This window comes from Maniola hyperantus, unplaced genomic scaffold (genome assembly GCF_902806685.2).
Source record: "Maniola hyperantus unplaced genomic scaffold, iAphHyp1.2, whole genome shotgun sequence".
NCBI lineage: Eukaryota > Metazoa > Arthropoda > Insecta > Lepidoptera > Nymphalidae > Maniola > Maniola hyperantus.
Genome location: NW_027189033.1, coordinates 109,911 through 121,456, shown reverse-complemented (window position 1 = coordinate 121,456; position 11,546 = coordinate 109,911). Strand labels below are relative to the sequence as shown.

Genomic DNA, 11,546 nt, shown 5'->3' with positions numbered 1-11,546 from the left:
CGACTTTCATACAAACTTCAAACCCCTATTTCACCCCCTTAGGGGTTGAATTTTCAAAAATCCTTTCTTAGCGGATGTCTACGTCATAATAGCTATCTGCATGCCAAATTTCAGCCCGATCCGTCCAGTAGTTTGAGCTGTGCGTTGATAGATCAGTCAGTCAGTCAGTCAGTCAGTCAGTCAGTCAGTCAGTCAGTCAGTCAGTCAGTCAGTCAGTCAGTCACCTTTTCTTTTTATATATATAGATTAACTCTTTTAAATTCGAGATTTTTTATTTTAAAAAATTTATTTAATAAACTCTGATACACAAGATACAACAAATTAAATTTTCTTTTTAATTAATTTAATTTCAATTATTTCAAATTTCTCCTACAATACATATTTCCCTATAAAATTTAAAAAAATTTCCATTAAAAATACTTTGACCCCCATTATTTATTTTTAATTTAAAAATTTTTTTATTAATTTTATTTTATTAATTTTTCCCCCTCAAATTAATTAAATTTTAATTTCTTTTCAATGTAAATGAAATACTTTTACAAGCTCTAATTTGATCATTCTAGAAACACTTTCCAGTACCTCTACTTTGTTACGACTTATTTCAATTTTTAAATGAAAGTGACGGGCAATATGTACATATTTTAATTTTTAATCATTTTAATAAATTAATTAAAATTACATTTAAATCCACCTTCAAATTAATTTTAAAATTAAATTATTCATATTAAATTATTTTATTGTAATCCATCATATTCTTAATTATATTCTACATCTTGATCTGAATTAATTTTTATTTGAAATTTTAAAATATTATTTTTACTAAAAAATATTTTTTCAACAACGATATATAAAATTTTAAATTAAGTAAATTTATTCGTGGATTATCAATTATTAGACAGATTCCTTGTACACGCCACGACTTATGATGTGTACAGTAAAATAATACTTCAGCAGGGCTATGCTGTATCTTTGAAAGTTTTCGTTAGACTTTGAGTCCAGTTGGAAATCCATGAAATTTAGGTCACGTGATTTTCTATTCAGTATCGAATGCGTGGCTAACTAATTACGAATATCTAACATTTGGCAGTTGGCCAACATTAACATACTAGCGTATTTTATCGACTTTATATGGCTAAATTAAATATCTCTGCCTGACAGGAAGCGTAGTAGAAATGTAAGACTTTTTAATTTGTACGACTTACACTAGTTTTCAATTATTATCTATGGACATTTGACATTGACATTACGAGTTACGACCTAATTGTTTGTTTTGATAAACAAACTTATTTTAATTTTTAGCTGGTGTTTTCTTAATTCGATCTACGGTTTTGTTTTGAAAAGTAAGTGAAAAACATATTAATGTAGAATAACTATGACTATACTGTAGAATACCGGTATTCGTGAGTGATTTTTTTGTGTACAGTAGCATAATACCTAGTTAATATTAGTTCTTCAGCATAGAAGTTGAATGTGAGTCATGAATTGCCCTTTTTAACTGACTTCTTGCCTTTATAGATGGCTACATACAACTAGAAGGGTGTCGGTCCGACAGTTCGAACTCTTAGTAGAGTTCGCAGACCCAACGCGACTTGTCCATACGCGCTTGAGGGCCTCCAGCTAATCGCTGTTGGAGGTGTGTCCAAAGACCAAAACTGCCGAACATTGGCAAAGAGTGAGTTATTTTTACCTATTAGTATTCAAAAAACATGCTAGTCATTTCATAGGTACATTATAATACTCATACTAACATCGCATGCTGCAGTTTATGTTATGTCACCTTACCTATAACATTAGATCCAAAAATTAATCACTACTTGTGATTCTATGTTTCTATTTCTATTCTTGTGACCTGTCTATTGTGAAATAGAAATTTTTTGAATATCAATATCAATGTACGGGTTGTGTGTGAATTTGATGCACACATGCAGATAAACATAAGCTAATTAATCTTTGATATAAATATATGAAAAAAAAGCTGACTGACTGATCTATCAATGCTCAGCTTAAACTACTGGACGGATTGGGCTGAAATTTGGCATGCAGATGGCTAGTGTGATGTAGACATCCGCTAAGATTTTGGAAAATTCAATCCCTACGGGGGTGAACTAGGGGTTTATAATTTGTGTAGTCCACGCGGACGAAGTCGCAGGCATAAGCTAGTTAATTATAAAAACTAACTAGTTTTATTATTTTCAGGACGTACTTAATGCTCGAGACCAAGAACAAGAAGTTTAAAAGACAAAGTAAGTATTTAATTTATCATCATACATCCCTTCATATAGATAGCACCTTCATTACTTCTGAGTAAGATTCTCAGTGTGAGATGACCTTGGCCAAGTGTTGATTGGTAGAATTCACACACCATAGAGAACATTATGGAGACATGGCATACAGGTTTAGTTTCCTTAAGTTAGTGAAAAACAACAACTTTTACTTTTAATAAGTTTATAATATTCAGATTATTGACATTTTTTTTTACTTTATTAAATCCTTACTTAATATAAACATGAAAGCGCCTGTCAGTCTGTCTGCTAGCTGTTCACTGCCCACCCGTTTAACTGATTTTAACTAAATTTTGTACAGAGGTAGTTTGTGGCTACTTTTGGCCTCGGAAAATAAGAGTTCCAACAGGATTTTAAAAGTCTAAATCCAAGTGGACAAAGTAGCAGGCTTCATCTTGTTGTCATATTATACTTACATTATGATTTTTTTTACTTTTGCGATTGCAAAATCTCATGTTACATAAAGTTCACCATTTTCATTTCAGTTCAGCAGGATGTGAACATGCCCAGCTGAGCATACCAGTTGGAGACATGGCGGCTAGCCATCGAGGAGCGGCATGCGGCGGCTCTCAATAGAATTGCTAACTGCAAGCAAACTGCAGCTCTAGTCTAGAGCAGCAAACTGAAGCTGAACGAGTGGCTGATGGGGTACCTATCCCAAATCAAAGACAATGCGTGTAGACTTTAGATTTGGAATTCAATCGGCATTTGTTTATAAATCAAACCTGGGACTTCAGTTAAAGCAATCAGCATTTGCTTAAGAATCGAACCTGGGGCTTAAGGTCACAATTTACTCCTTGTTTAACTGGTACGGGTGGTGCCTTCTATAATACCATAAGGTTATATATTACATTATCCTATTACATACTTATGACTTATTAAATACTGTTACCTATGTCAAAATTTATAACTATAAATTATCAAAGTTAGAATATTAATTATTGTTATGATTGTTACTAGATTTTTTAAATAATAAAATTTAATTGTTTATTTCTTGCTTTTTGAATAAAAAAACACTCCTTAATAATAGGGTTGTATTCAAGAAATGACAAATTTGTTTTTGTACAATAAAAAATTATTTTTAGGGTTCAGTACTCAAAAGATAAAAACGGAGCTCTATTGATGTCATTCTGCTATGTCTGTACGTCCGTTTGTCCGTCCGCATATTACAAACCTGAAATTTTGGTATTGGTGTTGAACATTAACTAAATCGAATATTGAATTTGAAATTCAATTAAATTATTTACCAGGGGTTTACACATATGAAAAAGCGGCATGGAATTTTTCCATACCCTAGCATGTGTGGTATCATTATCTAGAACTCACTGAGTAGACTACAAATATATTATAAAAATCCTGTGGGAACTCTGATTTTCCAGGGTATAATGTAGCCTATGTCCTTCCCAGGGATGTAAGCTATCTCTGTACCAAATTACGTCAAAATCGATTGAGCAGATAAGCCGTGAAAAGCTAGCAAACAGACAGACAGACAGGCACATTCGCATTAATAATGTTAATATGGATTAATTTTTTATCTTAAAAAATAAAGAAATGCAGTACCATCAAAGTTATCAGTTTAAGGATGAGATCTATAGAGCGCACGTTGACTTTGCTCAGACTAAAGACACTGTTAAAACGAGGCAGCGCTATATCACTAGCATATATTATCTGTGTAACTTGAGTCAACATAGTCAAAGTACACACTATAGATTTGAGCCTTAGACCATTTTTATGGCAGCGTCTATCTCAAAAACCAAACAAAAGTTAGGAATGTGAAATTTCGGTATATTATATACTGAATTTAAACAGCAAAGATAGTAGACATCATATACAGTTAAGAATTATTAATTTCTACTAGGCCTTCTATGGCAGAGTCTACTATGTTGGTTACTCTGCTTCTTCAAAAGATCTCCTTGATTCCGATTTGATCACATAGAGACACCGAGAGTGTCTCACAGAGAGTGGCATTACCACTTTTGCTTCACCATTTGCTAAACTATGTTGGTTACTCTGATCTTCATCCCTGAAATAATCAATATATTATATACCTGAAAAAAGCTTCCATGCTAATTTATATAATGACAATTTCTGTACATAGGGTGTGCCATAGTATAATGGATATTTTTATCAATAATAATAAACTTATACATATAAAAAGACTAAGTCCTAGGACACACTAAACCACTGGGTTAGGTTCCTTTTATGATGTAGGTACACAGATTTTTGGAAACTCCACCCCTCGCTGATTTTTAAAACTCGCGCGAAGCCGGGGTGGGTCAGCTAGTAGCTGCTATAGTAGGTACATACTGGAAGTATGTGATAGCTTAGTGGTTAAGACGTCTGCCTCCTACTCAGGAGGTCGGGGATTCGATTCTGGGCACACACCTAAACCTTTCAGAGTTATGTGTTTTTTAAGCAATTAAATATCACTTGCTTTAACGGTGAAGGAAAACATCGTGAGGAAACCTGCATGCCTGAGAGTTCTCCATATCCGCACATGGCCAGCGTGGTAGACTATGGGCAAACCCTTCTCACTCTGAGAGGAGACCCGTGCTCTGTAGTGAGCCGGCGATGGGTTGATCATGATGATGATATAATAGAATAATGTGCCACGAGCTAAGGACACCTGTGACATACGTACAAACAAACTGACAGACAGACCGATAGCAGAATGACATTAATAAAGCTCCATTCTTAGCTGTAGCTTCCAGTAGCTTTAGCTGTGCGATGATACAGCTAAGCAGTTAGTCAGACAGCTTTTCTTTTTATATATAACTAGCTTATGCTCGCGACTTCGTCCGCGTGGACTACAAAATTTCAAAACCCTAATTCACCCCCTTAGGAGTTGAATTTTCAAAAATCCTTTCTTAGCGGATGCCTACGTCATAATAGCTATCTGCATGCCAAATTTCAGCCCGATCCGTCCAGTAGTTTGAGCTGTGCGTTGATAGATCAGTCAGTCAGTCAGTCAGTCATTCAGTCAGTCAGTCAGTCAGTCAGTCACCTTTTCCTTTTATATATATAGATTAGAAGATAATATGCTAATTAGTTTCAAGTTATTAACTTACTTTTGCATAATTATTTTCCTTTCCCTTTGGGGTGCAGGAAACTAAGTACTTAGTGAGTACTTCCCAAGCATTGAGGTTTGAGTGCATCGGTTACCTCAGACTTCGGCTAAAGGTGGGTTGGGACATTTTATTTAAAATAGATGCCCCCATTGGGCGCTGGTATGTTCCCGTTGCATAAACATGCAGAGCTGCCAGGCTCTACAACAAATATTAGTAAATTTTCATGTTAAATTATTAATTTCAATATTTTCCTAACTCCTCAATATAGGTACTAAATTGCAGATTTTTATTTTTATTTGTTACTAGATGGTGGATTTAGGTTTTTAACTAATCCCGTGGGAACTCTTTGATGTTCCGAGATAAAGAGTAGCCTATGTTCTTCCCCGCGATGTGCAAGCTAACTCTGTACCAAATTTCACCAAAATCAATCATCTAATCAATGTTAGTATGAAAGTATGGATTTTGTACCCCAGAAAGTTGTAACAATAAAGAGAAAAAGACAGTAGAAGTGGACAGGGAAGCTCTTATTTCTATTAGAGATTTTGACCAGTGACGCTTGGCAGTGTGAGAGGTTGTAAACAGAGTAGAATAGGTACAACAAAAAGTACCTATTCTAAGTAGGTAGGTAAAGGTCAGTAATATTCTGTTTTGTTGGTTGTTATGAATGTGATAGGTACATAATTGAAGGCAAAAGCTAATCATTGTCTTACAAAAGATCATAAGTAAGTATATTAAATAAATACTTACCTACTAATTATTTAGTAGGTAAGTACCTACTTAGTCACATCGTAGCAAAGATCATATCGAAAGGGAGCCACGATCCTCAAAATTGAGGGAGCGACGCAGGAAGGAAGACCTACTTAGTACTTACCTATTTATTAAGCTATGACATGGTTTTGACTAGGACTAGAGTTAAGTAGTAGGTACATGAGACTTACTTTTAGTTCATTGCGAACAGCTGTCGAACGGCTTGGAGGTGAGGCTTGAGTTCTTCCAATAATTGCTCAGACAAAAGTTCACAATGAACTCTTCTCTGGCAGCTCCATTGTGTCATATCGCGCAGCCTGCGCCTGTGTATCTGTAGCACGTTTTGTAATTTGTTGGCGCTGCTCCTCGTCTTGCCCCATCAAAACTTCACGACCCATATTTTGATTAGATTCCTAGGTATTATCTACAACATTAACATAACCACAAAATATAAATAATAATTGAACTCACAACACTAAATTATCATATTTATTACCTATTTACTACTAATAGGTACCTAAGTATTACTTTTTTAATAGGTATTTACTAATAATTTTCATCAATTATTAACAAAAAACGGGCTGAATTGAGTCTATTTGAAATTAATAATCCTTCGAAATTAAAACATCTCTACATTCGTTGAGATTGCTAAAAATTTATTACCTCTATAAAACGGACGCATTATAGTGGAGAGTCGCAAAACACTGGTCCCGACTAGTTGTTAAAACGATCGTTGCCACCTAATAAAGTTTCCAATTGCAAACTGTCATTTTTGCTTAGTGAATAGAGTTTTAAAAACTATCGATACGAAAACATACGTGAAAAAGCATTTCTGGTTTCTTTTCCATACCATTAATGGCTATGATCAAGAGTCATTGTCTATGACGTCATCTTCGTTAAAAACTGACGTTAGCGAATAGAAAATTTGAGTTTGACATGTAATTATTAGAAATTTTCACGAAATTAGTGTGCCACTGAGATACAGCATAACCCTGCAGGTCACTGGTATTATGGTCCTTTATTTACTGAGCACTGCAAACTTAGAACAACAACAATTTATACTTGCCTCGACATAATATGGTTCCATACACTATGAACTTTAGCGCGACATACAGGAAATCAGCGCCATCTGTGTTTGATCATGAAAACTAAACTTATATACCTGATTATGAACTTAAAAATGTCTTAGCAGATTATACATTCCGCCCACCATGAACCAATGGTTCATAAGTATTCTGCGTAACAACTCTAGAGCTTAACAAATATCGTGAATAATCTCTAGTCCATGGTGGCTCTATAGAATAGCGCATACTAAAATTAAAAAAAAATAACAGAAATTGACAAACTCAAACTTAACTAACACTAGAAAGCACTATAATCTTATAACTCTACAAAATACACAATTAAATTACAAAACTATAAAATTATTCACATCCAAGATGGTTCTAATCGAGTGACTTAATCAGTAACAGGGAGAATACAAATCTTAGAAACTGGTCTTTTAATGATAGTGCCTTTGCATCTTAAGCTTATCACCCGTGTAACATTGTCCGAAACAGTATGCTTGTCAACGATTACCTCGTAGAACCACTCTCAGTGAAACAGTCTCCAATTCTAGATTCGGAAGAGTGGCGAGTCCAACGATAACGGTGTAGAAACTGAGTCATTTTGAGTGGGTTGCCATCTACGGAAACCACTGATGTTAAACTTCTCATAATTGGCATCTGGAACGAGCAAAGTGGCTCTCCTACCAGAAAACGTCCAGTTGTCAACGGGAACGGATCACTTAACGTTGACAATGGCCTCGAAAAGAACTTAACTTGAAAATAACTGATAGACTTCTGTAACGCTTCATTCATCTCCTGACGAGTTAGACAAGCTGGGAAATTAGTACTTCGGGGGCTTTGGTCACTTCACAATATTCTTGAGAAAGCAACAGCTCTAATTAGTTTTCGAAGCATTGAGAATCTCGTAAAGAAGTTTCGTTTAACTCAACACTCTCTACTGTATAGCAAATCTTTCTTGGCTTCTCTTCTAATTTGGTATCTTGGCATTCTTCATGTGGACTGTAATTTATGTTAACTTCACTTAGCCAAGAGGGACCTTTCTTCCACAAGTTTAAACTATCGTAATCCTTGGCACCCCTTGATGCGCTATCGGCAGGGTTGTCTTTTGACTGAACATGTTCAGACCGGTAAGTAACCCATTCTTTTCTCCTTGTTACTGGAACCTGTATTGGTGGGAGTTGGACACTGTATTCAAACTCGTCGGTGCTACTATTCCAGGTAAGTTCTAATACCTTCTGTATAGCTTCCGTTTCTTTTCCTGTGCCTATTTCTAACTTCTTGCTTCTTCTAACTTCTGCTTCCCTTTCACCTCTTCCCTTTCCAATTTTCTTTATGAACTCCTTACTACTACTTGCCCATTTCTGTAGTTCAAATCTTCCTTTCTTACAGATTGGGTTGTCGTCTCGAGAAGGAAGCTTCATCACGCAACGTCCACAATCATCTCTGGTCAAGGTGTTAGTAAATCTCTCCTCGCATCTCCGTCCCTCGTCAGTTAGCATTTTCTCCTTAGAACAAACATCATCTGATTCTAGCTCCCAGACTTTTCTCAGTAAATTGTTTTCATTACTTTGAATGTGCATGCTGACAACGATATTATTTTCTTGCTGCGCCTCAGATTCTTGAAGACCTGAGTGAATCTGACCAGATAAGATCCATCCCAACTGAGTGTTTTGGGCTAAGGGAAACCCGGGAGGACCCTTGATAAGACCATCAATTAAAATCTGGCTATACACATCTGCGCCAAGCAACAAATCTATTTTATTTGGTGTATCAAACTTCGGATCCGCTAATTTTAACCCAATTAAATCTGGGTATAATTGAACGGTTGCCTTCTTAAAGGGAAGAAAAGATGTCAGTTTGCTAAGCACATGAGCCTTAACAACTAAAGTGTATTCCGGATCGTGAATAGACTTCAATCTGAATTCCACCATGTACATGGAAGCTAAAGACTCGTCCTGATTGCCAATTCCTGAGATGTAAGTCTAATTTGGCATTTTTCTTAGTCCCAATGCTTGGACGGTTGACTCCGAAATTAAGCAAGCCGTTGAGCCTTGATCCAACAAACATCTAACAACTAAATCAGTACCACCTGTTCTCGACTCAACCTTAGCAAGAGCTGTAGCCAAGAGAACTTGACTATGTACATTTGAGCAACAGGTAACTATATCGGTTTGTGATGTAGTTGCTGAAGAAACAAATACACCATTATCGCTGAACTCTACATTCTTCGATTCTATCTTCTCCGACTCTACCTTCTCTGACTCTACCTTCTCTGACTCTACCTTCTCTGACTCTACCTTCTCTGACTCTACCTTCTCTGACTCTACCTTCTCTGACTCTGCCTTCTCTGACTCTGCCTTCTCTGACTCTACCTTCTCTGACTCTACCTTCTCTGACTCTACCTTCTCTGACTCTACCTTCTCTGACTCTACCTTCTCTGACTCTACCTTCTCTGACTCTACCTTCTCTGACTCTACCTTCTCTGACTCTACCTTCTCTGACTCTACCTTCTCTGACTCTACCTTCTCTGACTCTACCTTCTCTGACTCTACCTTCTCTGACTCTACTCTTTCCGACTCTACCTTCTCCGTTGCTTGAGGGTGAAGTAGAGAATGATGTTTTCTTCTACAAACTCTGCATCTAGAGGATTGACGGCATGAAAAAACAGGATGGTTCTGGCCCATACAGTTGAAACACAGCCTACTAGTTCGGACAAAGTTATGCCGGGTATTATAATCCATCTTCGCAAAATCTTTACAATTTATTAATTTATGATCGCCTCTACAATATTGACAGATAACTTTGGACTGATTGGATGTATTAAAACCATTAAAATTCGCTACATGAGAAACATTGACCTTATTGTTTACAATAGAAGGCTTAGGCTTAACATTCAAAAATTCTAGAGATCTAAACTTGTGTTCAAGAAACTCTTTAAAAACAGACAAAGTGGGCAATTCATTTGACTCATTTGCCTTTGATTCCCATTGCTTCCTGGACTCAGAATCCAGCTTTTGACTCACAATATAAATAATAATAATGTCCCAGTTACTAATGTCTATCTCTATATTTTGTAGAGCACTAAGGCATTCGTTCATATTGTCTGATAATTCTCTAATGGCACTAGACGATTCATTTTGCAAAGTTTTCTGACTCATGAAACGCCGTAAAATGTTGTTAGCCAAATATTGTTTATTATTGTAACGATTAGTTAACTGAGTCCAGCAAACACTATAATTTTTATCAGTAATGGGAACATGTCTTAAAAGCTGCTCTGCTTCTCCAGACAAATGACTCTTAAGATAATGTAGTTTCTGAACGTCATCTAATTTAGGATTGTTGTGTATTAATGAAGTAAAAAGATCTCTAAAACTTGTCCACTCTAGGTACTTTCCAGAAAACTTCGGAATGGAAATCTCAGGCAATTTAACAAAGTATTTAGATTTACTATCTTCACTTGACAACTTTACTGACTCTACAGATGATTCGCGTTTGCCTTTTAATTTTAATAACAGTTCTTTTAATTCAGTTTTATAATCTAAATATATTTCTTCCGTTGTATCATATATTGAATTTTTAAAATAACTAGATGTTTCCAATTCTTTCTTAGTACCTTCTGTCATTATTTGTCTATGCACATCCATAAACATTTGCCATTGATTCTCTAAAGCCTCCAAACGCGTCTCTACATATGAAACCGTAATACGATCTTTAGGTGATTTCCTAAAGTTAATTTTACCTTTAGAGATAAGCTCCTTATTATCCTCCTGAAGTTTATCGAAAACTTCCATGGCTATGATATGTAGCGCGTAAACAAATAATTAATGAGAGATTTTTAAACTTAAACAAAGAAAATTTTAAACTAATCGACAAATAAATTTAAACATAAAACACAAGTTAAAGTTCAATTTTTAAAAAATCACAAGTCCAAAATAGACCGCAAATATTTTACAAGTTAGAATTCAACATAGAAAATTTCACAAGTCCATATTATAACTTAACTAATTCTATGTTCCAATATACCGAAAATTTTCTAAGTGTTTGAGAATTAGGGACATAGACGAAATTTGGGCATGGATTCCCCGTCACTTCACTTTTCTTCGAGAATTAGTCTATGTCCATGCACTAGCTTTAATTTGTTAAAGTTAATTGCTTCTTTGACTTAAGGTCCAATTTTGCTCGAATTTATTTCTTTGACTGAAGGTCCAAATTAGCTTGACAAATGAATAATTAATAAAGTACTCACAATTTATCACGGCACACTTCACTCACTATATTCCGCACCAACTTCGCACCTGGTCGGCCCGTGTTGTCATCGGGTCCTCGTGACGTCCTCGGTTGATCTGCCCTCTCGCTCCACCACTGGCCGCTGACGTCACAGC

General features: G+C 35.7%; 2 long non-coding RNA genes across 2 annotated transcripts; one reads left to right on the top strand and one right to left on the bottom strand.

Annotated features, from left to right (window-relative positions):
- The first annotated feature begins 966 nt into the window (after window positions 1-966).
- LOC138404683 (uncharacterized) lies at window positions 967-3,272 on the top strand. Its single transcript, XR_011238518.1, has 4 exons — window positions 967-1,340; window positions 1,516-1,672; window positions 2,197-2,243; window positions 2,768-3,272. It is a non-coding gene; the product is annotated as an uncharacterized lncRNA (long non-coding RNA).
- Window positions 3,273-3,536: 264 nt separating this feature from the next.
- On the bottom strand, window positions 3,537-7,089 carry LOC138404692 (uncharacterized). Its single transcript, XR_011238519.1, has 3 exons — window positions 6,289-7,089; window positions 5,351-5,548; window positions 3,537-4,305 (listed from the first exon to the last, which is right to left on the bottom strand). It is a non-coding gene; the product is annotated as an uncharacterized lncRNA (long non-coding RNA).
- Window positions 7,090-11,546: the final 4,457 nt, after the last annotated feature.